Source organism: Hemicordylus capensis, chromosome 6 (assembly GCF_027244095.1).
Source record: "Hemicordylus capensis ecotype Gifberg chromosome 6, rHemCap1.1.pri, whole genome shotgun sequence".
Classification (NCBI taxonomy): Eukaryota; Metazoa; Chordata; class Lepidosauria; order Squamata; family Cordylidae; genus Hemicordylus; species Hemicordylus capensis.
In genome coordinates this window covers 78,049,433-78,077,025 of record NC_069662.1, presented here as the reverse complement: position 1 = coordinate 78,077,025, position 27,593 = coordinate 78,049,433, and the positions used below count along the sequence as shown (strand labels likewise).

The 27,593-nt window shown below is 45.3% G+C and overlaps 1 protein-coding gene across 6 annotated transcripts in view; it reads right to left on the bottom strand.

Annotated features, from left to right (window-relative positions):
- The window catches only part of TNS3 (tensin 3), a 420,724-nt gene that overhangs the window by 333,086 nt on the left and 60,045 nt on the right, over positions 1 to 27,593 (bottom strand). The window contains exon 1 of one of the 6 annotated variants that reach the window (XM_053262007.1): positions 860 to 1,115. The exons of 4 other annotated variants lie outside the window; for them this stretch is intronic. The gene's annotated coding sequence lies outside the window, so the exon portion shown is untranslated. Of the gene's footprint in view, positions 1 to 714; positions 1,116 to 27,593 lie in introns of those variants that run through there. One more of the 6 variants, XM_053262006.1, reaches the window with a different exon arrangement.

Genomic DNA, 27,593 nt, shown 5'->3' with positions numbered 1-27,593 from the left:
TTCCCTTAAGCCTTATGCCAAAGGGTGGTGGGTGAGAGAGAGACATGAAAAAGGATTAAAGCGAACCAAATCTTTGGGGGGGGGGTGAGTACAGGGGCACGATCCACCACTCCAAGCTAAGACCCATTTCTTTTAAGGGGAGAGTTCAGCACGTCCACCCACTGAGATGGGAATTCAAGTGCTTAAACTGGGCTGGATCGTGCCCTTGGTTTTCATATCAATATTTACAATTTAACACTACACGCACGCACCAAACCGCATCATTGCCTCAATGATATATACATGGAAAGGGGAAGTCTGGGAGGACGGGGGACAAGGAGGGGGTCATAACCTAGTTAAAAAGAGGAGCCTTTCGGAAAACACGCGTGAGAACAAATCCGCTTGATCTCAAAATACATTTCCTGCTTATTGCAATTTCGCAAACCGTTTTGTTTTGTTTTGTTTAAGTGATTGTGTAGTAGAATTCAGGCAAGTATCCTGAAATCCACTGACCGGGAAAGCATGCAAGAAACTTACACCCCAAAAGACGCGGCTACGGCCGATCGTTTCCGAGCGGCGCTTTTTTTCTCAAATAAATGATCACAACTCCGCTAACAAAAGCCTGGATGCGAAGCAGCCACGTGCCAGGGCTCACCTATTCCCATTTCAGCACTGGGGCTGGAGCAACCCCCAAGTTTGCCGGTGTGCGTGTGGTTTGGGTTGTTTCCCCTTTACCTTGCAGTGCCCAGCTCCCGAAAGAGGCGCGCTCACTTTCTCGCCTGCCTGCCTCCTCCTCCTCCACCTCCACCAAAGCCACCGGGCTACACGCGCGGAAACTGTTCGAAAGCTCTCAAGCGCAACAAGTCTCAAGCAAAGCCACCTCGTTCGGAGTTCGCGTCGCTTCGCTACACTTCCTTGGAGATCGTCCAACGCAAGAAACCGGCTCGACGGTGCGGGGCGGGGGGGGGGACGCAGAAGTTCTGCGCAAAGATTTCCGTTCCGCAATGTACAAGTTCCCTTTCCAATCAGCCTGAGAAGGACTCTGCTCAGCAGGCAGGCGGCTCCCTCTGGCTTTTCTCTGTGTGACGGCGCTTCTCTCCCAGAGGCAGCCCCCTATAGGAAGCGAGTCGAGCTCACTCACGCCTCCTCCCCTCGCCGGCTACTTCTGCTTTCTCCCCAAAACACATCTACATCCACCGTTGACGGTGAGCACGACATAAATCAGGCCAGGCGTGCCAGAAACGTGGCGACGTTGTGTGACGTTATTACCTGCTGTCGCTTGGGGAGACCCGCTTGCTCAGCATGCTCACTCAGACGTAAAAAGGCAATCCTATGCTCGCCTCGTGGGAAGAAGCAAGCCCAGTTGAACTCTGAGAGTCTTTCTTAACAGTGGTGTAGTGCTGCAGGGGCGGACAGGGAGGCAGACCCAGTACTTTTTCCTTCCCGGGTCTCAACAGGGACACAAAGCTCTTGGCTATCTACATTAGAAGTAATGTTAGGAGAGGAGAGCTGGTCTTGTGGTAGCAAGCATGACTTGTCCCCATAGCTAAGTAGGGTCTGCCCTGGTTGCATCTAAATGGGAGACTTGATGTGTGAGTACTGCAAGATATTCCCCTCAGGGGATGGAGCCACTCTGGGAAGAGCAGAAGGTTCCAAGTTCCCTCCCTGGCTTCTCCAAGATAGGGCTGAGAGAGATTCCTGCCTGCAACCTTGGAGAAGCCGCTGCCAGTCTGTGAAGACGATACTGAGCTAGATAGACTAATGGTCTGACTCAGTAAATGGCAGTTTCCTATGTTTCCTAATGTGCTCCTCATGCTATACCAACCGTTTATTACCATTCTTCCTGACTTCGGGACATTAGGAAACTGCCTAAGTCAGACCCTATACTGTCTACCCTACCGGCAGCAGCTCTCCATGATTTCAAGCAGGAGTCTTTTCCAGCCCTTCCTATTCACTGGAAGGTCCCAGTGAACATGGAACTGTCAGGATGCAAGACTAGTGTCAGGGCATCTTCAAATGAATGACTGTGAATGCCCACTGAAATGCCCTGGTTCCTTCCAAATGGCCATGGAATACCTTGGATGGCCATTCGGAAGGAACCAGTGCACTTCAGTGGGCATACCCTGTCATTCATTCTAGTACATGCCCTAGATCCTACCTGATCCTTGGCTTCTTGTAACGGAACCCCGCAAATTATTGCATCTATCTGTGTGAGGGCTGTGGCCCATTGGGATGGGATGTGGTTGTCAGGGTAGCTGTGGCTATGGGGGCTGTCATGGAGAATGCCTGCAGTTCTGAATTCGCAGCTACATCACTGCTTACTTATGAGTAAATGTGCTTAGGATGCTGTTGAAGGCACAGGAGAAGGGCTAGGCAACAGAACTGGCAATGCTAAGGAAGTTTCATTGGCTGACATCTAGATTAAATGTACTCTAGGAAGGCCCATTGAACTTAAAAGGACAAGTTAGGCATGCCTTGTAAGTTCAGTGGGACTTTGAGTACATTTAGTCTGGATGTCAACCAGTGATTGCAACTGGATTTACTTCCAGGGAGATGTAAGTTTTAGATTGTGGGCTAAACCTTCTGGTGCTAGGCACTGTGCCTGTTACAATCACATTTTTACTAGCATTTAGCAGAATTTTTAGCAGGTGAAGCTTTTCCTACAGAGCAAATAGCAATGGGAAAAGCTTTCACCTGCTGCTAAGCTCCTTTGTGTCAGACTGCTTGACACGGGAGCAAAGCCAGAAAAAGGAGGCAACCCTATTGATGCCTGTATCAAACTTCAGCTCCCTTGGGATCATGCAAAGAAATGATAAAGATGCTACTACTGCAGTACATGGGCAGAATGTCAGTTTGTTTATCGTTCAATTTTTATACCGCCTTGCATTAAAACGGTCTCAAAGCAGTTCACCTCTGCTCCTCTTTCTTTAGCAACAGCTTGATCTGTAGACATTAGCAATGTGTATTGCTATGTTGTTAAAAACTTTGCCTGCTGATTTCTGCAGGGCAAGCTGCTGTTCAAGGCCCAAGAGCAAGACAGGTGTTGGGAGCTGTTTTTTGTGTTGGTTTTCAGCCTACTTTCCTAAAGGAAAGTAAGCTTATGAGATCACCCCGCATTCTGTCTGTGTGTGTCTGTGTGTCTCATCCCCCCATCAACTTCTCAATGCCTGGACCAATATGAACCAAACTGGGTAGAGTTGTAGGAACACCTCAGTGGCGAAGTTTGTGAGGATGTCATTCCCTGCCATCCAAGATAGTGGATGCGTAAATGTTTGAACTGCAAGTAGGCTAATTTGTGGACTGTCTAACCAATTTGAACCAAAATTTAGTACAGTTGTAGTGAGTGGCACATACGGACATCTCAATGGTGTCGTTTGTAATAATGTAATCCACCCTGATTCAAGATGGCAAATATTTGAATGTTTAAGACTGAAATGGGCTAACATAAGGTAATTATCAGTTAAGATTATAGTGAAAGAAAAGTAGACAGATTAGTTCTCACCAGAACAACTTGTTTTCTGGACAGCTGGCACTGCCTTTCCTTTATCAATGAAGAAGCTTTTTCCTCCTCTCTCTCCTCCTGGGCATGGGATTCGGAGACAAGGGTTCTGGCCAGGTCAGAGAGTATAGCTTTTATGCATACCTCTCTTTGTCAAAATCAAACAGCATCATCTTCCCTTTTCTTTTTGGTGTTTATCTCTGGCTCCTTGGAATGTGTTCCTGCTCTTGAATGTCTTTGTCTCAAACATGACAAAACCAGTTTCTTCACTGAGTTTCCTAGCCCTTTTCACGTTAAGCCATGTAGAAATGCACCCGTGGAGTAGGGTGGCCAGACCAGAGGACAGGGTTCCTGTACTTTTCACAGAGGGAATTTCAGCAGGTACAGCTTGTTTTGCAGGCAAAAGGAAAAACTGTACCTGAACGGATGCATAGAGATTGGAGGAGGGGCAGTGAGCACAATCCTGCTCCCCGCCCTGCATCATGCATTCAGCTCTGCTTTGATGAACATGCAAACAGGTCTGATATTACAGTATTTGTGATTAGGGTATGCAAAATATGCTTCACATGAGATGAGCTGCTGGGCCCAGAAGCTGGGTGAGAAACAAAGCTTCTCACAAGAACATAGTTCCTTAAAGCAACTTGCTTTCCAGATTGTTATTGCAACAGCCAAGCTGAGCTCTGCACGCATTCATAATGATGCCCTATATAGTCCAAAGAAATTTCTGGAACTGAACATAAACCAAAAGAGATTCTAATAGACCCTGTCTGAAAATCTACAGCAGGTTATGCGCAGTTGAAACTTCAGCATTTGGCCCAAGTACTACCCTGAGTGGAACTTGGTAAGAACAAATGCTTTCTACTACTGCAGTAACTCAGTTAATGCAACAGGGCTATCTGTCCGGCATGCAACCTGCACAGGGATGTAATTGAAATATAAGCACCAAAGGCAAAGTTATTAAATACCTGTCCAGTTATGTGACTGTAGTGGATTATAGCCTTTGTCCCAGAGCAAGCTCACATGAGGGAAAGAAATGCTGAATCATCCCTGCTGAGACGCATGACTAAGCTTCTCCTAAAACTCTTCTGTATTTTTGGTAGGTTCAGAAATGGCTGCCACCGCCACCGCTCTTTATTACAGAGCTTGAACCTCCCTGGGCTTGGGGAAGAATTCCCAGGGAAAACTCTCTTTATTTTGCTATTGGAAAAGTACAAAAATCTTCCACATGGAAGCCTACACATGGTGAGAAAATGGATAGCTGGACGTGTTTGCACCAGAGTAAACCCCCCTTTGCCCCCCCTTTCCTGAGTTATAAGCCACTTGGAGAGGCTTGTAGAAGAAAAGAACAAAAAGAAAAAAGCTTTATTCAAGTACTACAGACTGCTTCTGTCTGAGGCTTTCTCAGCTTTAGTTACAGATAAAAATACTCTCTCAGCTTTTAGTTACAGATAAAAATACAGTTAGTTTTCAGCTTTTAGTTACAGATTAAAATACTCAGTTGGTTACAATAATACTTCAAAAGCACTCCAAATAATGTTGGGGCAGTACACTTTAAAAAATCTTGGTTACCCAGTTGTAAAACAACAAGAAACAAATTGCCAAGTGTGTAAGTGTCTAAAGCTTATTTATAATGAATTGGTAATAAACAAACAAACAAACAAACAAACAAAAAAGAACATGAAAATACAAAAGCACACTTAAATGCATATAGAGTCTTTTGCTATGCCCTAGGTGTATGGAGCACAAGCTAGTGTTTCTTATTTCAATTATGTTGTAGGTCAGGCATCCCCAAACTGCGGCCCTCCAGATGTTGCTGAACTACAACTCCCAGCATCCCTAGACACAATTTTTTGTGGCTGAGTATGCTGGAAGTTGTAGTTCAGCAACATCTGGAGGGCCGCAGTTTGGGGATGCCTGTTGTAGGTAAACTATAATAGAACAATATCAGGAATATGCAAAACACACACACAAAAGGAATATAACTTCTAACGCAAAGTCTGACTAAACAAACTTTTCCCTAAAGTTCCCGAAGCCAAAGCCCAGGCTTCTTTTTCTTGAACTCACCAAACTCAAGAGGAGAATTCAAGCTTCCTGCCATCCTGTCTTTCAAAGATCCAGAGAGGTATTTTCCCTGCAGCCATCCTTCATGACCACATGTCCTTCTCTTCTCTTCTCTAACAAAGAACTGCCTTCTTCCTCCCAACAGCTTTCTAGTCCCACCCACCTGGTATGCTGATTGGTTAAGCCCTGGAGTTCACAGCTTGTCAGTCAGGACAGGGTTCCCTTCTGGTTAACTCTTTAGGGGAGGGGTGGCTGATCACTATAGTGACATTTGTAGAATGCATATTTTCCAGAAGGTAGATGAAAAACTAGACACCAGTTTGCTGATAGAATAAGGGCCAAACCTACATTAAACATGTTGTTAGAATGGGTGTGTTTCACTTTTCTCTATTATGCACGTGCTGCAGAGGAGTGGGTAATCTGGATCAAGACTGCAGCATGGAGGGCTTTAACCCTTTGACCCCAACCATGTTCTCAATCCAGATCATTACTCCCCACCCCACAACTCCTATATAATAGGGGGAAAGTTACAAATGCTGTTCTAATAAAGTACTTAATGTAATGTGTAGTCTGGTCCTAAGTGAAGATTACAGGCGAGGAAGGATCAGTAATAGTATCTCTGTGTTGCAAGTGAAGAGTTGAGGTTTCAATACAGCAATTTGTTTAAGGCTGCCTATAGCTAGTGAGTTTATGGCTAAGAGACTACATGAACCAGCAATAGGGGATGGGGCTGTAGCTCAGTGGTAGAGCATCTGCTTTGCCTGAAGGTGCCAGGTTCAATTCAAATTTCCACCTGAAACCTTGGAGAGCTGCTACCAGTCATGTAGACAGTACTGAGCTAGATGGATCAATGGTCTGAATCAGTATAATGCAGCTTCCTATGTTCTAACACTTGTTTCCAACTCGGTTTCTTAGCCACTGTGCTACCCATTACATCAAATCATTACTGTATTACACACTTTGCAGATACCTGCAGAAAGACTTGCTGATTTTGAATTAATGTTTGCAATGGAGCTCTCACCCTCCTTGGACAGCCTACTAGCTCTCTAGCCCATAGAAACCTGCCTCCCCACCATGCTTTCTATGATCTCTCCTTCTTCTGCCACCCCTTTTTTCCACAGATGTCTTCATTCCATGCCCTCAGGTTCTGCTTCTCAGCCAAAAGCCTCCTTCAGCCTCTTTCCTTCAGTCTCTGTGGTTCTCATTCCTCCTCTTCGCACTCTGTCCCACAACCTCACTGTCTCCTTTCTGACAACATGTTTTATTTTTAATTTTTTTTATTATTATTTATATTTTATATCCCGCTCTTGATCCAAGGAGCCCAGAGCGGTGCACTACACACTTAAGTTTCTCCTTACAACAACCCTGTGAAGTAGCTTAGGCTGAGGGAGAAGTGACTGGCCCAGAGTCAACCAGCAAGTACCACAGCTGAATGAGGATATGAACTCAGGTCTCCCTGGTCCTAGTCCAGCACTCTAACCACTACACCAAGCTGGTACACCACCCTGCCCTGGTTCAATGGGTCTTCCACTTTTCTCACAATAACTATAGGAGTTTGTGATTTTCAACTGTTCATGACAGGTTCTTCCATCCTCAGCAACTAAAATATTTAATATTTCATGACATCACATGAAGCCAGCCCATACGGGGGTGGGGTGTTTTTTTTTTACAAATGACGGGCAGACAATTTGTTCTTCATCTCAAAATCTATCATCATACTTTGCCATGTTCTCACTCCTATGAATCCATACTAAAATTATCTGATTGTAGCCTATGCCTCTCAAGTATAACATTATGTTTTATTATGGTAAAAGTCTGAGCTTGCTGAAGAGCCTGGCATTCATAGCCTTATGGACCCAAAGGGCAGATTGGTAACCGTTTATATATAATTATATATAGCATATCCAGGCTTTAACAATCGGTCACAGTGCAGCATATATGCTCACGTACAGACAAATAGACTTCCAGCGAAAGAGCAAAAGGTTTTTCCAAAATGCATGTGCAGCCCAGTCCTTTGCATGTATGCTTGGAAATAGGTCTTACAAGGGAGTAAGCCCACTGAGCATAGTAGGTGTATTTAGGATTGCAGTCCTAATTGCTTAATTTGCACAGGAGGCTCAGAGCCAAGCCGTGATCACTTTACTTGTCTAACACCATAGCCCCAATCCTGTGATCTCTTACAGGTATAGGAACCAGAGCTGATCCAAGACATTTTGGAAGCCCAGGCAAAAACAAACTGGCGGGGGGTGGAGGGTGGAAGAGCCTGCCCAAATAGCATTTTTCCCATCCTGCTAAAAATGAACAAACTAATTCAATAGCTGACAATGTACTGCCTTTTCATGGCATCCAAAATATGACAACTGATGTAGCTGCCTTATTCTATGATTCTGCTGGTGACGATGGGAGGTTCTTTTTCCTTGGGTAAACAGCAGCCAGATCAGAACCACAGGAGGGAGGAGGGTTAACTCTTCCTCCCTCCTAGTCCTGATCCATGGGAGGCCCAATCCAGCTGCTCTTAACTAAAGAAAGACTACACTCATCGGGGCTAATAATGCTTTAAATTTTGTGTGTAGCTTGGCCCTTGATAAGAACAGCCATGGCAAGGACTCCGATGTGCACAGAGCTTTCATTTATCTGCAAGATCTTTTCCATTCACTTCAGTGAAATGGCAGTTCCAAAGCCATTATATTTCCATGTGCTCTGAGCCACTGTCTCTACTGAAGTGGATGATGTCTACTGGAGTTTATGTGCACATGAGAGCATGCCAGGGGACTCCGGTTAAGGGTGCATGAATGCATGCTGTGGACCAAGAAATGCCACCTATACTAAATACTTTGCTGCAGTGAAGTTTATTCAGTATGTGCAAGTAATAACAATATGTGGCATTTATATAGCATATTGGAGTGTTTAGAGTACTCCTTGTACATTATCTCAGTAGTCCTTGGAGCAATTTTGCAAGGTAGACCAGTTTTATTACTCCAAATTGCTGATAGGTGGGATGCGGGAGCTGAGGCTAAGATATTATGGCTTGTCTAAGAGTACCTAGTATGTCTGTGGCTAAGGTAATATTTAAATTACTACTACTACTACTACTACTACTACACCATTACCATATTATTTGCATGGCACTTTATAGAGCTTCCTAAGCAAAAGACAAGTCCCTGTTTCCAAAGACCTAAAATTCTCCTGGTTTCTCTTGTTGCTTCAGTTACCCTTATCTATAAAATGGGAATACTTGTGATGATTTCCTTGCGGGATTTGTTTGGAGTGCTGCATGGCTACATCGCTGGGTAATTTGTGTGATGCAAACCAGACCACTTCCATTATTATTTTCTAAGCATGAGCATCATTTTTTATCATTTATGAAGCATATGCAAAGGTCTTGCTCTCCTGCACACTATCCTGTTAAGTGTTTTAATCACACAACATCACTCTTTGCCTCAAAGAAGTTAGTTTCACATCTTTTATTAGCAGGGTAAATTGCAATGTACTATTCAGTATCTGAAGAGCTCATTTATCATTCATTTGAATTATAGGTTGTTCGTTTCACTCCTCAGGGGGGTGGATGTCTGCTTTCAAGGACAGGATTCAAAGGCAAGCCCCCCAAACAGGAGACCCTCATCTTTCAAACTGCATTCTAGGAGGCATTGAGCAGACAGCGTCTGAAGGAGCTTCAGGATTTCTTTCCTTGACACCTTCAAGACTCAGCAGCAAGCTGTCTTGTAAAAATGTCTTCTCAGTAACCTACAAGAACTACCGTTAATCAATCAAAATATTTCCATCAGTCTTTCACTTTTATTTTCACTGTCTCTTGAAAAACAGATGAATTTGGTAAACATGACGCCTCTGTGTATTTTGTACAGAAAGCAACAGTTAAGAAATATTGGAAAATACTGCCATTGTATAACCGATTGCAGTTTATTGGGAAATACTGACATATGCTAAAATATTACAGTCCAATACTTATGTGCAACAGAATATAAAAAATATTCTTTATGCACGATTATAAAAATCAGTATATGTTAAATTACCTGTATGTTTTAGTGTGTTCTGTTTTTGGAAGGGAATGGTAAGCTGGTTTTGTATTTTATGTTCTAATATGATTATTTTTTTCAAAGTTGTAAGATGTAAAACTCAACAAAAATGTTTTTAAAAACAACACTATATGGTCTGTGGATTGTGCACTGTAAGTCAAATTTGATCTTTAAAGGACAAACCCCTCTAATTCAGAAAAGCAGTATTACTCTGGGTGAACCCAAGAATATATGTATGTGCAAGTCTCTTATTTGATGCTGGGCGGGAAGAACATTAAGACAAACCAAAAAGTAGGATATTTGGCTGTGGTAGCCCAAGGATGGCAATGACATAAACCGACAGACTGACCAAACATTTTCTCCCTCTCTTTTCTGACCAAACCAAAATGTTTGGTTTCTGACCTAACATTTTCTCCCTCTCTCACAACACTAGAACCCAGGATCACCCAATGAAACTGAAGGTTGGGAAATTTAGGACCGACAAGAGGAAATACTTTTTCACACAGCGCATCATTAATCTATGGAATTCTTTGCCATGGGATGTGGTGATGGCCACTAGTTTGGATGGCTTTAAAAGGGGCTTAGACATATTCATGGTGGACAGGTCTATCAGTGGCTACTAGTCTGGTGGCTGTGGGCCATCTCCAGCTTCAGAGGCACGATGCTTCTCAATACCAGTTGCAGGGGAGAAAAAGCAGGAGAGAGGGCATGCACATACCTCTTGCCTGTGGGCTCCCCAGAGGCATCTGGTGGGCCACTGTGTGAAACAGGATGCTGGATTAGATGGGCCTTGTGCCTGATCCAGCAGGACTGTTCTTATGTTCTTAATGCTATGTCTGGGTTAAAGGAAAAGGTAGGTCACGCTGGGAAGAATTATTGATGTCTTCCATCATGGAAATATCAGAGTTCACAAACATCTGAGGCATGGTGCCTCAGATGTTTGTGAACTCTGACAGTTGCTACAATTGAATCTCAGCTACAGTCTTAAATTAGAAATTCAGCTTTTATGAAAACTGATAAAGTTCCATCAATTTCATCCATTCTGCTTGGAGTTGCCAACTGACTAAAAGCTCAGCCTTTCTCCTCCAAGCTGCTGTTCAAGGCAGAAGAGGAAATCAGCAGAAAGTTTACCAAAGGCAGCACAACCACATTATGGTTCCCTGTGCCATTAGAACAGCTGTCTCCTCTTCTCCCCAATATCAGGCATTGTTCTTTGTGAAGGCATCTTTGACAACAGCAGCTACGGGACCAAGTGAGTCAGCCTTTGTGGTTTTGTTCTTTCCCAGCCGTTTCCTCCTGACATCACATTTTGCTGTTTTAATGATCATTTTGCCCACACACACACACAAAAAAGAGTAAAGGAAGTAAGCTGATGTGATTTTCAATTAATAGGTACTGCTTTCTTTCTTTCTCTTTCCAGAGCCACCACTGAAATACATTAGGAACTATACAGTGTGCCTGTCTGAGTAGGGAAACTCAGATATTACTACCAGAACCAACCATTGCAGCACATCGGCAGAGAATGGAATTGGTTACAGAAGACACATATTCAAATCCTTGCAAAGTTACAAACCACACAGAATACTTTTAGACAAGTATTGTCTCTCAGCTTAGCTTATTTGAGCATTGTTTTGACATGAGACAGGGTCTGGGAGAGAAGAATCTAGGGCAGCCACGTTATGGCCATTTCGCTGTAGCCATTATAGCATAGACGTGAAGGCTATGCTAGGTAGCAGGCACCCTTTTCTGGGCCACTTGTTCTAACCCCTCTTAGATGAGGAGGGTCCATGATGGTAAAGCAACAAGACTGCATACCCACAAAGTCCCAGGTTCAAGCTCTGGCATCGCATAGCAGAGCTATCTGAAAAATACCTCAGAGAATCCCTGTCAATCAGAGCAGGAACCACTGACCTAGATGTACCAGTAGTCTGACTCAGTGCAACACATGTCACTACACTCCTTTCTCCCTCTTTTCCTTTCCATTTCTTCTTCTTGTCTATCCTTTTTTTCTATTGTGGTTTTCCGAACCAAGATATGGTGTTGTTATATGGAGGACAGAAACAAGTTAAATGTTGAAGCTATTGAATAAATAAGTGAAAGAAAGAGTGCAAATCTTGCAGATTAAGGTTTAAGAAACCCAGAGTTTGGAGAAGGGAAATATGGTGGTTTAATTGTGGAAAGGAGAGAAGTAGCAAATATACAATAACTGCTTTAAAGTCAAAATATTCTTGGAGCATGGCAGAGGATATGTAGCAGCAACCATTTGGTTTATGGCCAGTGGGGAGCCCCCAAAGGGAGAGGAGCTTCCATGGGTACCCACAATCTCCAAAGGAAACCATTGCTTCCTACTGAAATAGGCAGCCTTTTTAATATATATTCAGAGGACTTGTTTGGTCCTGAGATTTTATAGGAGTTCACATAGTTATTTAAGGCGTTGCTTGACCAATCTCTAAAAGGAATTAGTCAAATTAAAACCAAACTGCAGTGCTTGGATGAAGAGTGAAAAGAAATTTCCCCGAGTCTCCCAAATTACAGTTTTTCTCTACTGTTAAGTTGTTTGCCTCTGGCAAAGTGTACCACACAACTATATTTTTAAGGCTGAAAATGGACAATTGTTTCTCAATGAGTTGAAAATGTTATAAGAGGCTCTTTTTTGCCTGTGGCATATACACTCTTCTGCCGTTTTTGCTCAAAAAGGTTTTGGGTTTTTTTGAAACACTACAAAAATCTGTGATCAGAGACATGCAGCCTGATCCGATATATGTTTTACTCAAGCTGTACTGGCTCAACTAAATCACTCAATGGAAGTCCTATTGAAATTAAGTAGTCCTTTAGAGCAACTCCTGAATGGTACTATTAACTTAGTCTAGATTTCAGCCACGATTTCTTTCCAAGTAAGTGTGCATAGGTTTGCAGTTATGCAGCGTAATCCTATGCATATGTACTCTGAAGTAAATCTCATTAAGACTTACTCCCAGCGACATATTATAGGTTTGCAGCTGCTTAATTTTTTTTTACAAGGCAGTTTCTCTACCATGCATTCTATACTCACTATACACTTTGCTATATTTCAAGTATACAAAACCATCTTTTTAAAAAATCTATTTGGAGGCAATCCCAAACATCTGAATAAATAAGAAATAGGTTTGCTAATTAACAATGACATTATGTTATAAATGCTCTCCTTGTCCTTTTGTTCCCAGATGGCCTAGGGATTTTAACCAGCTGCTAAGATAGTCCCTCCCTTTCAAGTATCTTCAAAGAGCTTGGTAATGATATTACTGCATCACCGGCCCATCACAAAGTGCTTCTGTCATAGTGAGCCTATTGAAATACATCTAGGAGTGACTCCAAGTTTGCACTTACTTCAGAGAACACATCTGGAGGGCTGGCTTCACTGGGAACTGGACTCCTTTCAAGAGGTAAGATCATAGTTATTTTTCTGCATTAGGCTTTATAATGCAGCTGCTTTGCTCAATTTGAAGATTCATGTGCCAACTGTCCCTGCTTGTCAAGGACAACCACTATTTTCTGGTACCAATTCCTGGTTGATGTCTTCACTGTCGTGTGTGTGTGTGTGTGTGTGTGTGTGTGTGTGTGTGTATATATACACATACACACACACACACACATATAGATATTACTGCTTTGAGAGAGTTTGGCTGAGAGGTGGTATACAAATAAGTTATACACACATATTTATAATTTATTTGTATACCACCTCTCAGGCCAAAGTCTCTCAAAGCAGTTTACATGGCTCTATCCATCCCCAGCACAGCATCCCTCCAGTGGCTGTTGCTGGTATCCATCTTATCTTTCTTTTTTTAGATTGTGAGGCCTATGGGGATAGGGAACCATCTTATTTTATTTATTTATTTCTATGTTATATTTAATCTTTTGTTGAAAAGTAGTATTTAAATATTTGTCTTATCCATTGTATTCATACACCTACAAATAAAATGACCAGATTTCTGGCTGTGGCTGCTGCTGGTTCTTAAAAGCTGCAGAAGGCCCAGTGAAATACTCCCCAAGAAAATGGCCTCCCGAATCTAAAAGCAGTCCCTGACTGTCATCTCTTCTTCTCTTCCACAATAACTTCAAATGTTAGTAAGAGCTGGGGAGAAGAGATGGTAACACCAGCTGCGTCCATTTCTTGAGATTAATGATCTCAGAACAGTAGTACATCTGCTGGTCACCTCCAGACTTGACTACTGCAATGCGCTCTATGTGGGGCTGCCTTTGTATGTAATCCGGAAACCGCAGTTAGTCCAGAATGCAGCAGCCAGGTTGGTCTCTGGGTCATCTCGGAGACACCATATCACTCCTATCTTAAAAAAAACTACACTGGCTGCCGATAAATGGGAATACCTTCAAAAAATGTTAACTGTGTGCACACAGGTTCAGCAAAGTTGCTTTCCCTGGGCATTTTAGGCTTAGCCTCTTTCCCGCAACTTAGACTCTGTAAGTTAAAACTCTAAGTGTGGGGTGGACAGCTGGGAGTCTGCTCCTATGCCAGCGCCGGCTGGGAGCAGCCAGTGTTCACACTCAAGCAGTTAGCTCACACTAATCCCAGTTAGCCCATGCTCACGCCCTTAGCTAACTGGCAGGCTCCGCAGACAGGTTTGCTGCCACAGCAGAGGCAGGAGCTGCCTGTGTTCTCATGGGCAGCCAAGCTTGGGCTTAGCTACCCTAACCCGGTCTTGGCTGCTTGTGAGAACAGCCTCTAAGATGTTGACCCTTGACCTGACCCAGTACAAAGGAGAAGACCTGCCCTGAATCCTGCTGTAGCAGGGGATCTACAGTGTGCTGCCTGGCATCCAGCTCCGTATGGAGGTCCAGCACAGGTGTGATAAATCCCATTTTCATTAGCTGCAAGAAATGGCAGTTATCATGTACTGGGCAGCCACAATAAAGGGCTGGTGAACAGTTTGGATTGGTGAACCACAAGGTCTACTAAACCAGTGTTTCTCAACCTTTTTGGAGTCAAGGACCACTAAATACTTCGTGCAGAGTTTCAAGGACCACTACATCCTTCATGCGCAGTTTCCCAGACCAGCAGTTAGTAAAGGGGTTTCAAGTTTAAGTCTATCTATCTATCTATCTATCTATCTATCTATCTATCTATCTATCTATCTATCTAATTGACTTCTATACTGCCCAAAACTTGCATCTCTGGGCAGTTTACAATTAAAATAATATAAGCATTAAAATAATTAAATTTGGAATCTTTTGCAAACATGGAGTATTAGGGATTCTCAACCTTCGGTCCCCAGATGTTGATGGACTTAAACTCCCATAACCCCCAACCACAATGGCATTTGGCCATTATTGCTCGGGATTATGGGAGTTGAAGTCCACCAACATTTGGGGACCCAAGGTTGAGAACCTCTAAATCTAAAAGCCTGGGTGAAAAAAATATGTCTCCAGTATGTCTTCAGTATGTGTGGGGTGGGGGTAGGGGTGCTTGTGATTACTCAGTGGAGAGGGGATGTTGGGCCATTAGAAAAATTCAAAAGCTACATGGGGCCAATGAAAACAACACACAAGCAAGCTTTTGAATTCCCCAAAACTCTTCATCAGGCTGGATGTCAAGCAAAGCAAAAAGGAGGTGAGCTGAGCAAGTTGTCAGTAGAGCCTGAAGTCTACAGTTTAACCTTCTCTTGATGGAGGTGGAGTTTTAGCAGGAGTTGTGTAGTCGCAGGGCCGGATCCAGACGATTTTAGTCAGGACCACCCACTGAAATTAATTTAGTCATCTCTCATTTGTGTCAATGCTGCTTAGTCATGATCACGTGGCTTGATCTGGATCCTGCTCTTAGATGTGCACTTTGTGAGGCGGACCTAATGAAACCCGCGCAGCTCCTCCAAAACTTCTTTAAAATGGTTACATGGCAGGTGCTAGGAATGGGTTTTTTTTAATGGTGAATTAAAATGTGAAGAAGAGTGGTGTTAAAGGGTAGGGGGTGATTCTGAGATGGCGGGGGGTGGAGGGCGTTGTAGTGGTAGATGCCTCATCTTCCTTGCTGGAGAGACAAGGCACTGTTCAGGGTGGGTGAGGCAATGGTGCAGTGGACCGCACTCAGGAGGTCGCCTGGGTCCAAGAGCTGCTGCCGCTGTGCTTGCGCACCAGAGTGTAGCAGGTGTTCCCCCATCCTCTCACAGCGCATGCCTCTGCAGCCCTTTTGCATGAATGTACAAAATGGTATCTTGCCTCTCCCCCGTACCACGCCGCCGCCTCCCTCCACCACTTAGCCCTCCTTGGTATGCGTGCTTGCTCCCCCTGCCCCGAGGAAGGTCCACCTACACTCCCTTTCTGCACAGCCCGAGCCAAGGCTGCCCTCCTCCCTCCCTCCCTCCGCCACTTAGCCCTCACCACGGCATGATCCCGGCCAGAGGTTCCACCCCCTGGCGAGGTCACAAAGGGGACCGCCATCTTCCACTGGCAGTGCAGACCAAGGGGTTACAGGGGGCCAAGGCACCACAATGCCCCACCGATGAGAGAGGGAAACAGAGTTCCCTCTCAAGGCACCTCAGCTGCAACAGGCAGCTGGGTTTCAATCATTCAACCTTTGGTTGCAAACAATGAGCATGCAAGAACCAGCAGCCCTTAGTGGCACCCACTGCCATACCTTTTCCTCCATGCTCCCGCGCTGCATACAGTTTGAAGCTGTAAAGATAGGGAATAAGATAGCTGTAGGAAGATCTCAGCAGCATGTGGAGGCAAGGCAGAAGCAGAGTCCCCCGCCTCTGTGATACTCTTCCTCTTCTGTGCCATGTGCAAAATTGAGGAAGTGAGTGTCTTGATGGCAGTTGTTTTGGGGGGGGGTTGACTCCCAGTCACGGACCGGCACTCAACCCTTCATGGACCGGCAGTGGTCCAGGGACCGGTGGTTGAGAAACTGTGTGCTAAACAATTACTGCAAGTTTATGTAGTCAATTACAAAATGGTAACAATTGTTTCTTAATAACTGTTATCATATTTGTATTTGGCAAAGACAGATATTTCCTGCAGAAAATGTTTCCCCTCCAGGCTAGGCAAGGAAATTCCAGGTATTCAATTGTGACAGCTTCCTTTTTCATGCCCCGAGGTGCTCTGCCATCTGCTGCTCTGCTAGCTGTGGGAAACCATGGGTGGTCTTGTGATTGAGACTTCAGCAAGTGATTTTCTTTGAACAGGTGACTGTCTCTGCTCTGTCATACAGCCTCCAAGCCACGCAAAAAATGTATAAAGGTTTTTAAGATTGTTTGTTGTACAGCATTGACAAAATACACCAACCAATAGCAGCAACAATTGTAGATTGGTTTGTTTGTTTGTTTATTTATTTATTTATTTATTTTATATCCCGCTCTTCCTCCAAGGAGCCCAGTGCGATGTACTACATACTTGAGTTTCTCCTCACAACAACCCTGTGAAGCAGGTTAGGCTGAGAGAGAAGTGACTGGCCCAGTCACCCAGCAAGTATCATGGCTGAATGGGGATTGGAACTCGTGTCTCCCTGGCTCTAGTCCAGCACTCTAGCTACTACACCACACTGCCACCACTGCAGCATCAAGCAATGAACTGCAGATGTGAATAATAAGCCATCACCATGCTAACACCAACGGGAAACACTTTCAGATCACCTGCTGCCACATCAAATGCTATCCTTTTCAGTGGAGCCCTTTCACACATCTAGCTTCTCGCTTCCCAGTGTTGGTTAATCAAGTGATGCATGTGCCTGTATGAACCAGCCATCACTCTAGACCGGGTGTGCCACAGACTGTATCCTGGTGATTTAAAACAGCAACACAGTGCTAGAGCACATGTTCTGGGTTCCGTCCCCAGCATCACTAGCCGAAAGGATTTCAAGATCCAGGGTTGTGTGCCCTGGACAGCCAATACAGATCAGAAGGTTCTTAGACAGTACCCCTGGAATGCAGTGAATCTCATGGGGATGACACCTCCTACAAAAGCACACAAGAAGTGGTTCTCTCTCTTTCCAAGATTTTGAGGTGCTTCACACAATCGGCGTCAAGCGCCTGAAAGGGTTCTGCGGGGAGAGCGAGCTTAGCCCATTCTCCCCGCAGATGAGCAGCCACTCGTAGCTGGGCGGCCGAATCAGCCGCCCACATGACTGCCGGCTCCGTCACGGAGCCGACAGGGGTAGTGGGGATGAGGGGCCATGCCGTCCCCAGAAGTTCCTTGATGCCCCGTGTGAGTGCACAGGGCATCCTGGAGAGACCCTCAAACCTGGGAGGCTGCTTGCAGCCTCCCGGCGGGGGTCTCCTTGTGTGTCGCCATGGCACGGAGCCGCACCGTGGCAGCACACAATCCGAAAACCCGGGTTAGCAGAGCACTCACTCTGCTAACCTGGGCTATGGGGAGGGCTACTTTGTTTGGCTAGCCACCAGAGAACCACCGGGGTCACCCGCTGGGCTTCTTTAGCCTGGTTTTTCCCCATCATGAGAATAGCCTCAATGTCATGGTTGAGACAGGCACCACAAGTAGTGGCCCAGTATACCTCTATGCTTGGGCTGGTTCTAGGCACAGCTAACTTCTCATTGCATTTACTTGCAATCTTTGCAGCCAAGGCCACTTAATCACCTGTTAACCCTGCATCAGTTGTGCTAGGCTGTGTTGTCCAGGTATTCTAGAACTGGATGATGTAAGGGCACAACAAGGTACAATGGTGGGAGGACTCAACCCAGTCCTATAAAGCAGTGGGATGGAGTGACTGAAAATGCAACATGGGGTGGGTGGAGGACCACTGCCCATGCTTTCCTCTCCAGAAACACTTTTTACAAGCCATTTCTCCCCAGGTATGGGTTCCTTCTGATCTCCAAGTCTTACCAGGAAAAGGGAGCTTAAAAAGCAGGTTTGTGGGGAGGCATCAGCAGGGAAATGACTTGATTAGCAAGCCAGAGGTTGCCAGTTTGAATCCCCATTGGTAGGTTTCCCAGACTATGGGAAACACCTATTTTGGGCAGCAGCGATATAGGAAGATGCTGAAAGGCATCATCTCATACTGCACGGGAGATGGCAATGGTAAACCCTTCCTGTGTTCTACCAAAGACAACCACAGGGCTCTGTGGTCAACACCGACTCAACGGCACACTTTACCTTTATCATGGGCAGAGGGAAGGCCCAGCAGCCATCTCATGACCCTGCTGCCTTCTACATCAAACTAATTTCCCCTGCCCACTGTTTTATAAGGAATTGGCAGGACCTCGTCCAGGCTGTTGTACCTAGCTTGGCCTTGGAAGTACTGGATGGTGCTGATGTGTCTATCAAATGTCAGAGTTGGAAGGACTGGAAAGAAAACACAAACCACTGCAAGTCACAATAGCTGGAATTGAGCTATTAACTCAAGGCAGGTCCCACTGAGGTCTTTGTGCTTAGAACTGCAACTTTACATCCCAATCCTGTGCCTGTTTACTGGGAAGTAAGTCCCACTATTTCCAGAGGCAGCTCATTGCCTGTCTTCACTTGAGGTGGCTTGTGCTGTATTGCCCCACCCACCCTGGCTGGCCTTGCCTCCTGTGTGGGGCTGGCCCTGCCTTCCAGCCACCTGACCCACCGGTCTGGGCTAGCAGTCCAGCACTGATTGCTGCCCATCTCCGCCTTGCATTTGGCAGCATGCTCTGTCCTCTGGCCAGTGCCACTGCTTGCTATAGAAGGCAGCTGGCAGCCACCTTCACTGAAAGGTCTGTCTCTCACTGCTTAAGCCTGTGCTCCCTCTTCCTTTGCCCTCCAATTTGTTGTATCCAGGACACACACAAGATAGGGTCCACAAAGTCCTCTATTGTAAGCAGTCTCTTAAGATAATAGAGCCATCAGGAGCTGAGCAAGCAGTCTTCCTTTTCTGTCCTCCTTTTCTACCACCAAAGGTAGCACACATAACATAGTTGCAAGCCTTTGTGGCAAAACCTGCCAGGCACACAGTATCCCATGCACAAGACCCCTTGAAAATAAGGGCTCATGTGCTGTGGTCTCATATGGTCCCTGTCTATTTTAGTGGATCTTGCACAGGACACATCCTGGGGAGGGATAGCACAAACTGGTTTGGAGGTCCTTTTATGGGCCTCCAAACCAGTCCGGTGGCCTGGCGGTGGAGTGGGGGTTACCTTTAAGGAGCAGGGAGGGTGTTCTTACCCCCACTCACCACACACACGTTCGTACCAACCACTTCCGGTCTGACGCTGACCAGGGCAGCAAGAGGGAACGCTCCTGCCCTGTGCCAGTGATTTTGGACACAGCGCTGGTGGGGAAAACGCAGTGGGGGTTGGGGAAAGAGCACCCTCCCTGCTCCTTAAAGGTAACCCCCTGCCACCGCCGAATCAGCCTTCTGCCAGTTCGTGCACATCTCAAATTCTGTGTGGCTGAGCACTGCAGTCATCTTCACCCAAAAAACACCATGTTTATGGCCCATCTGATCAGACTCTGAATGTTTAATGGTATGTTAAAATACTGTTGAAGAGAAGTCAACCACATAGTTACTACACAACAGATCCATTAAAACTATTTTTAAACAACAAGGTTCTGTTGGAACCAACTTTGTTCTCTAAGGATGAGACCATTCATCTTGGAGCCCTCTATTACTGAGGGAGGGGAGTCACTGAAAAAGGGGGGGATTTTCTCCTATTCTGCTGCTGCCTTCTTTGTCGCTAGTATGAACAGATGAAACGGAGGACAACAACACTCCAATACTCCTAACAGTCATGTGTATTGCTGAGGTAGATATTGCCGCAGGGGAGTAGCTAGGGGTGAGGGGGCCCGTGTTCTCCTCTCTCTCTGGCAACCCCTCAAGAGTGAGGGAGATAATGAAGAAAATAGAGAGGGGTGGAGCTAGGAGGGCCCTCAGAGCTGGGGGGACCTGGGATCTTTGAAGCCATTTGCTCAATTATAGCTACACCCCTGTGTAGCAGCACTGTGACATGGCATGCATTAAAAAAACTAGCACATTGAGAAAAAACCTAGACTAGAGCTCTTCTCCTGGCACACAAGTTTCCCATGGACAGGGAGTTTCTGAGGTGCAGGGGTATTCAGACAAGCGATTCTCCTCAACTGCATGCTGTAATGGTACTGCCCCCAAAAGGTTATACCACAAGTGTTTTCTGAAGATAGGGATGAGTTGGGAAACCTTCTAAAAGGGATTTGTTTCAGAGCCGTAATGCTGTGCTGTGCTGTCTGATTCAGTGCTGGCTGTGACTGCCATTCATGTCTTCTCAGAAGCAGTGGAAACTAATGGTAAGGCACATTTTTGCCAAATGACTGACTAGCAGGTTGCACAGTTAGTCATGACATTAAGTCCTCCCAGGGTATGCAATTCCAGTCTCTCCTCTGACTTCCCCCGCCCCCAGCAAACTGGACAAATTCCTCCTGCACTGTCACACCATCTCTTTCTCTCCTCTCCATTTAAATAGTACCAGTTTGTTTCCAGGCTAAATTTAAGCTGCTGGTCCTTACCTTTAAAGCCTTATATGGTTCAGTTCAAAATAGGGCCACTGTTAAGTTGCTTGCATTATTTCTGGTGTTACACAGAGCCTAGGCAGATGGAAACAACTCCCAAGCCACAATGGTAACATAGGAACAGACCTTTGCTAGATACTGAGACTTCGGAGGAAACATATTTTCTCCCTCTGAAGACTTGTACACAGAATGGAATGTGTCTGACAGAACAGAACCACTGCATCATAGGAACATAGGAAGCTGCCATATACTGAGTCAGACCATCGGTCTATCTAGTTCAGTATTGTCTTCACAGACTGGCAGTGGCTTCTCCAAGGTTGCAGGCAGGAATCTCTCTCAGCCCTATCTTGGAGAAGCCAGGGAGGGAACTTGAAACCTTCTACTCTTCCCAGAGTGGCTCCATCCGCTGAGGGGAATATTTTACAGTGCTCACACTTCTAGTCTCCCATTCATATGCAACCAGGGTGGACCCTGCTTAGCTAAGGGGACAAGTCATGGTTTGTATAAGAATCTGCTGCCTGATAGCAGAGCAGGCCATTGGTTTTTCTAGCCCAGGGATTCTCAATGTTGGGTCCCCAGATGTTATTGGACTTCAACTCCCATAATCCTCATGCCCAGCCAGTGGCCTTTGGCTGGGGATTATGGGAGTTGGTCCAATAACATCTGGGGACCCAATGTTGAGAATGCCTGTTCTACCCCCACCAGTATTATGTTTTCTGACGAGGAGTAGCACTCCAGGATCTCAGCCAAAAAGTCTTTGCCGGCTCTGCTATATAGGTTCCTTTAAGTGCAAGTGCCAGGGACTGAACCTGGAACATCTGAGGAGAAAAGCATGTGCTCCTCTACCACTCAAGCTTGTGTCTCTCATTCACTGATTTGATTCCCACCCCTCTTTAATCCCACACCACCCTACAACAGTGTTTCTAGGGCAGTTTACAAGACAAACATAATGAAAATGAAATTATAAAATGGCCTCTTGCCTCACAGAGCACTTCATTGTCAGGCAGGCAGCAGCTGGCCCTAGTCTACTCTACCCTGCATTGGTAGTCCCACTGCTGCCTCTGCTGCTTTTAAAGAGAGGGATCAGGATAAGCAGGAGGAGGAAGGGGCAGGAAGGATGGTAGAGGCATCACTGCCACCAAATAATGGGAAATCGGGATGGAGAGGTCAAGGTAGAGGTAGGGGGGAAACTGGCATGCTGCAAGTGGGGGTGGGGAGAACAGCTCACCACTCCGCCTCAGGTGCCAGGATAACTCCAGCAAGGCCTCAAAGACACATTCTACACTTGTTCCATTTCTGTTTCTGTGTATCACCTTGCAAGGGGTGGGGGAGAATAAGGGGAACCCACACATAAGATGCACAAGTATTTATTCTAATCACAACACAGTGAAATTAATCCAATTTCCTCCCTACCATAGTGGCTCTTCATTGGGGGATGAATGTACTTAATAGGAAGCCACGGTGCAAAGCGATTTTGTTTGGGAAGGAGAGGACTATAGAGTTGGGACACAAGCCACCCGGAATGTGCAAATGCCATTGCAATGAGCAAGTGGTTGCTCAAGAGCCCAGCCCAGCCCCTAACTACTAGTGCTTGTGTTACTTAAGCTATGTTAAGTGTCTCTCAACAGGAAGGAAAGAAGAAATCACATGGCATTTTAAAATGTTCAGGGGGCTGGGAGAAAAGCTGTCAATAAAGAAAGAGGAAACTGAAAATATTTCATATTTCCTCTTAATGTCCCACTGATTCATAATTCAAAGCTCCTCTCAAATGCCCACAACTCAGTGGGCAGAGAAATCAACAACTTAGCAGAAAAAGTCTCTGCAAACATAATAGTGAACCCCTGGAAAATAACTCTTTGAGGCAAGTCTTTAGCCCTATTCACACACAATGTTCAACACTCGTACGAATGTACAGTCTACACAGGTAGAAATTTGTATCACAGGTACAGTTATTCACATGTTATGTTGAACACAGAGCAATATACTTCCTGTCCATATACTGTATTTGGCTTGTACCGAAGCTCACTTTTTAAATGAATGCAGGTACAGTCATTCATACAAAAGCATGCACGTGTGTGCAGACTTCCGCACACTCAAACAACATAATGTCTGAAAAGGGCTTTTACCTCATGACTATCTCTTCAGATTCTGCCTTCGTGGAGCATATAACACGGCCAACTAAACTGAGATCAACAGCCATGTATGGCACACAGTTGGGGTAGGGGTGGGGACTTAATAAGCCTAATTTTCCCTCTTTGCTATCAAGCACCTAGCTGACCCACAATGGCCAGTGGGCTGCACAATTGACTTTGTGAGTCACAAGTTGAGAGCAGTCCTCCTGTAAAAATTCCCTCATGAGTTCTCCATGCTGTTGAGGTAACCACCTCTGCTAACTGGGCAAAGAAGCTGCCCAGTTGGTTGTAAGAGTTGGTCTTGTGCCAGCAAGCACGGAATATCCCCTTTGCTAAGCAGGGTCTACCCTGGTTGCATTTGAATGGGAGACCACATGTGAGCACTGTAAGAAATTCCCCTCAGGGGATGGGGCTGCTCTGGGAAGGACATGAAGGTTCCAAATTCCCTACCTAGCATCTCCAGGATAGGGCTTAGAGAGGTTCCTGCCTGCAACCTCGGAGAAGCCACTGCCAGTCTGTGTAGACAGTACTGAGTGAGATGGACCAATGGTCTGACTTGGTAGAAGGCAGCTTCCTATGTTCCTAAAGATGCAGCTTTGAAAGTGTGGTGGCTCTTTTATCTTTAGCAAGGGGAGAGCAACTGTTCCTATTCAGCACAGCACAGCATCCCTCCCAGTGGCTGAAGCTGGTGGCTTCCTTGTGTTCCTTTTTAGACTGGGTCAGGGAAACATCTTCTCATTACTTTTGCTGTATGTATTGCTTTGAGAACTTTTTTTTTAATCACATATAAAAATTCTTGAAAAATAATAATAACTTGGCTGCTATTACTCAGGCTAAAATGCACTGTCAGATTAAAGCCAGAACAGACTGAAATCCTGAGAAGAACACCAGAGAATTTGTTTCCAAGCATTCCAGAGTAATTTAACACAGATGGAACCAAGGGCCTGCAGGAATTTCTTGCAAATCCTTTATTTATTGGCTAGTTTCTATAAGGAGTTTTGAAGCATCTTATAGCAGAACTATATATTTATGTTAAATTCCAGAGTTGCTAAAACGACACACAGATGTTCAGTGTTTTCTCACCCTTATTTTATGTCTTCCTAGAAAACTCAGGAGTACAATTTCAGATTTTAGTCAGGAAAAGGGCAAAGATCTCATTGTGAGTGAGGCTGGTGGGGGGAGAGATCCATCTAAGTTAAATTGCCCAAAAGCAGCGGTGGGGGGGGAGTACATAAAGAATATGCGGTGTTACTATTCTCTTTGTACATCTCATATTAACTATAGCAGTCTTATGAAACTGCACACTCAACATTTTGCAAGGAGGAAGTAAAAATATGTATTTGGCATGTATATGTATAGGCACCCAAAGGCCCATTTAAGAACAAGAGAATGGCCTTCAGTCCAAAGCCCACCTAGCCCTGCATCCTATTTCCGACTGTAGCAGGCCAGATGCTTTCAGAAAGCCCACAAACAAGACACATGAAAGCAATAGCCCTCTGCTGTTTGCTCCCCAGCAACTGCTATTTGAGGTATACTGCTTCTGAACATGGAAGCTCCAGCTAATAGCTATCACTGTACCTTATGGCAGCATAGGAACATAGGAAGCTGCCTTATACTGAGTCAGACTCATGGTCCATCTGGCTCTATACTGTCTACACAGACTGCAGCAGCTTCTCCAAGGTTGTAGTCAGGAGTCTTTCTCAGCCCTATCTTGGAATTGCCACGGAGGCAACTTGGAACCTTTTGCATGCAATCATGCAGGTCTAGGACATGCATGATCAGGGGCCTAGAGCACCTTTCTTATGAGGCAAGACTACAACTGGGGCTTTTTAGTTTAGAAAAAGATGACTGCAGGGAGACATGATAGAGGTCTATAAAATCATGCATGGTGTGGAGAAAGTGGAGAGAGAGAGATTCTTTTCCCTCTCACACAACACTAGAACCAGGGGTCACTCCATGAAATTGATTGCCAGGAGGTCTAGGACCAACAAACGGAAGTACTTTTTCACACAACACGTGATCCACTTGTGGAACTCTCTGCCACAGGATGTGGTGACAGCCAACAACCTGGATGGCTTTAAGAGGGGTTTGGATGACTTCATGGAGGAGAGGTCTATCAATGGCTACTAGTCGGAGGGCTGTGGGCCACCTCCAGCCTCAAGGGCAGGGTGCCTCTGAGTACCAGTTGCAGGGGAGTAATGGCAGGAGAGAGGGCATGCCCTCAACTCCTGTCTGTGGCTTCCAGCGGCATCTGGTGGGCCACTGTGCGAAACAGGATGCTGGACTAGATGGGCCTTGGGCCTGATCCAGCAGGGCTGTTCTTATGTTCAGGTGCTCTTCCCAGAGTGGTTCCATCCTCTAAGAGGAATATCTTACAGTGCTCACACATGTAGTCTCCCATTCAAATGCAAACCAGGGTGGATCCTGCTTAACAAAGGGGACAATACATGCTTGCTACCACAAGATTCCATAGCTCAGATTCTTTGGAGGGCTATGAGAACAGAAGCTCTTCAGAGATACAAAAAGACTAGAGCATAGCTTCTCTAGAGACCTTCCCCACAGCCCCAGTCGGAGCAGAGGGCATGGTTTTTCACTGCTCTCTGTTGGAGTTCCAGTGCATCGACCTTTTGCACCAACTATCCTAATGACCACTAGGGGCACTGGGAGTAGAGATCGTGAGTAAGGGTCTCCCTAGCTGTTCTACCTGTCTCTACTCTATGACCCCTAATATGACTCTTCAGGTATTTGCTGTTGAGAGTCAGAATCCCTTCCTTTCCTCTTAGAGAGTAGATGAAAACATCTTTCTCTCTCCCTACCTATTCATTATGTAGTCCTTTAGATTAAGGATTAGGTCTTTCCTATCCAAAGGTGTACTTCACCAATAAATCTACTTAGTATTTTGTTCTACAAGAATTTATTTATTTATTTATTTATTTATTAGAAACATTTAATATACTGCCCACTCCGAAGACTCTGGGCAGTATACAAAAACATGCAGAGCAAGACAGCATTAAAATTACATTCTAAATTAAAAACAGAAGTAACTAACAAAAAGGAAAAAAAACCAAATAGGTAAACTACAGGGTAAAAGCCTGGTGAAAAAGAAAAGTATTCAATAGAGATTTAAAAATCAATAAGGAAGAAGCTAAACAAATCTGAAGGGGAAAGGAGTTGCAGAGAAGTGGGGCAGCAACCGAAAAGGCCCTTTCACAGGTCCTAGCACCCCGAACCTCTCGGAAATCAGGGACCAACAAAAGGGCCATTTGAGAAGATCTGACTGGACGGGATGTAACTGGATGGGAGAGGTGGGTCTGTAGGTAGACAGGCGCCAAGCCCCACAAGGCTTCGAAGGTCAAAACCAGGACCTTAAATTGAGCTCGGAGGCGAATAGGCAACCAGTGCAATGACTGCAGTAGAGGGTTACCCTTTCATATTTTCTGGCGAGCCACCTACTCCATGTGTCCATGTGTCTCCATGTGTCTTCTATAAATAGCTGCAACAACTAAACTCTGCAAACTACTCTGTAACTGGAGTGAGTAGCTTCTTTTGTGCTCTGCTTATTTACTTACTTACTTACTTAGTTGAATGGGTAGCTTCTTTTGAGCTCTGCTTATTTATTTATTTATTTATTTATTTATTTGAGCGCTCACAATCTAAAAAGAAACATAAGATAGACACCAGCAACAGTCACTGGAGGTAGTGTGCTGGGGGTGGATAGGGCCAGTTACTCTCCCCCTGATAAATAAAGAGAATCACCACGTTAAAAAGTGCCTCTTTGCCAAGTTAGCAGGAGTTAACTGGGGGATAAAAATTACAACCCCCAATACTCTTTCCTCCCTCCAGATGGATTTTTAAACTCCAGGATCTGTCCCAGAGAGCTGTGCAATCCTCAGGGACAGATTCCTGGAATTGAAAAACTCCATTTGGAGGGTGGAGAGAACAATGAAAACCGTGCCCTCCCCTACTCCCCATGGGGCTCAGCAAAAAGCCTGTCAAGCAGCTAAGCTCCAGGCTACTTCTGTTCTCATAGCCCTCTGGAGAACTTCAGCCAATGAGTTTTGTTCTGAGTTGCATGAAGAAGTTCATATCAATTGGCATGGGGTGTTGGGCAGTAGAGGTGATCTAGAGGGAAATCCACATGTGGTCTGGTAGTCAGGGTAGGGAAGATGAGTGCTGCCTCAAGCCAGAAGAAGAAGAAGAAGAAGAAGAAGAAGAAGAAGAAGAAGAAGAAGAAGAAGAAGAAGAAGAAGAAGAAGAAGAAGAAGAAGAAGAAGACTTAACATTTGCGTGGCACCTCCTGAGTATCCAGAGCATTCAGCGGCATAGACTTCTCAATTTCCCAGGGGGGTGCACGTGGCAGATGGGAGGAGAGGTCTTCTGGTAGCAAGCATGAATTCTCCCCTCTGCTAAGCAGGGCCCACTCTGGTTTGCATTTGAATG